The sequence below is a fragment of the Syngnathus leptorhynchus genome, unplaced genomic scaffold (genome assembly GCF_054491065.1).
Source record: "Syngnathus leptorhynchus isolate UIUO unplaced genomic scaffold, UIUO_Slep HiC_scaffold_188, whole genome shotgun sequence".
NCBI classification, from domain to species: Eukaryota; Metazoa; Chordata; class Actinopteri; order Syngnathiformes; family Syngnathidae; genus Syngnathus; species Syngnathus leptorhynchus.
The window spans coordinates 70,001-71,449 of record NW_028232155.1 but is presented as its reverse complement, the minus strand read 5'-3'; positions in this window follow the sequence as shown (position 1 = coordinate 71,449).

Sequence of the window (1,449 nt, the reverse complement as noted above, 5' to 3'; positions counted from 1 at the left end):
GAGCGAGCGGCTGAGTGTCGGGCGCCGCGCGTGCGAGCGTCCGCCGGCCGCGCCGGTCCTTCCGCGAATGTCGTTTCTCAAACCCTCCGGCTTGATAGCGGCGGCACCACGGGAAGCCGTCCACACACACACCGTCCGACCTCTATCCGAAAAGCCTTCCCGACCAACCGCGGTCGCGGGGGCGTCTGTCGCTCCGCATCGGGGGGGCGTATGGCTTCCGCGCTACGCGCTGCGGGCTCGGGGGGGCCGCAACGGCTGAGTCTGACTCGGCCGGGGCGCAGCTTCCCTCCCGGCAGTCAGCAATAGTGCCGATCGCGCCTGCCACCAGCCCCCTCCCCGACGGGTTCGTCGGCGCCGGCTGGCCGCCGTCCGCCTTCGTTCCCCGAGGGTTCCCAACCAGCGCCGATCCAACTCCGCATCCTGGCCGCACGCAGTGCGTGCCTCGCGCGGGTAAGTCGCCGGCGCAGCGCCGCAGCTCCCGACCCCCGCGTACGGGAATAGTTGAGGGCCTCAGCGGGCCGCACCGACCGAGTCCGACTCGGGCCGGGGCGCAGATTCCCGCTTGGGTGACCGAACGTTCTCTGCTCGGGCCGGAGGGCCGACGCCCGTCCCCCCCCGTCGTCCCCCACGGACCGCCTCCGAGGCCACTTCGCACGGCTCATCCTCGGCTCCCTACCAATGCTTAATCGATGGGGCCGCCCGGCCGGATTCGCGCCACCCTGTCCACCGCGAGTCTCCCCAGACTAACCCGAGTTACCGCCCAGCTCGCCTAACCTTGCACTCGCTCTGCCAAACGGTCGTGTAGTCGGCGGGCCGTCCTACGGGTCGCCCTCCCTCCCCAAACGCGCGGCGGGATAGCGGCAAGGCGGCGGCGGCGGCCAGCGGCGTCGGGGCGCTCGCACCGGAGAAGAGGCGTCTTACGAGGCCGGGCGCAGCTCCCTCTCGTTTACTTGCTGAGTAGCGGCGCTCGAAGGTTCCGCGGCGAGCGCGGCTCATCCCATTGAATGTCCCTGCACCAGGCTCCATCGAAGGGCCGCCCGGCCGGATTCGCACCCCCCTGTCCACCGCGAAGTCCCCTCGACTAACCCGAGTTACCGCCCAGTTCGCCTAACCTTGCATCGCCCCGCCAAACGAGCGAGTTGTCGGCCGTCCTGCGGGTCGCCACCGGCCCCAAACGTGCGGAGGGATAGCGGCAAGGCGGCGGCGGCGGCCAGCGGCGTCGGGGTCGACCTAGCACCGGAGAAGAGGTGTCTTACGAGGCCGGGCGCAGCTCCTCTCGTTTAGGGGTCCGCGAGGGTCGCATTCGAGGTTCCGCGTCCTCGGCTTCGGCTGCGCCGGGTCCAGCCCGATCCATCTCACCCCGCGGCAGCGTCAGACCACCTAGAGCCCCCGCGAACCGCGGCCGGCGTCCGGAAAACAGTCGCGCGAGCCCCCGCTCCGGCGGGCCGG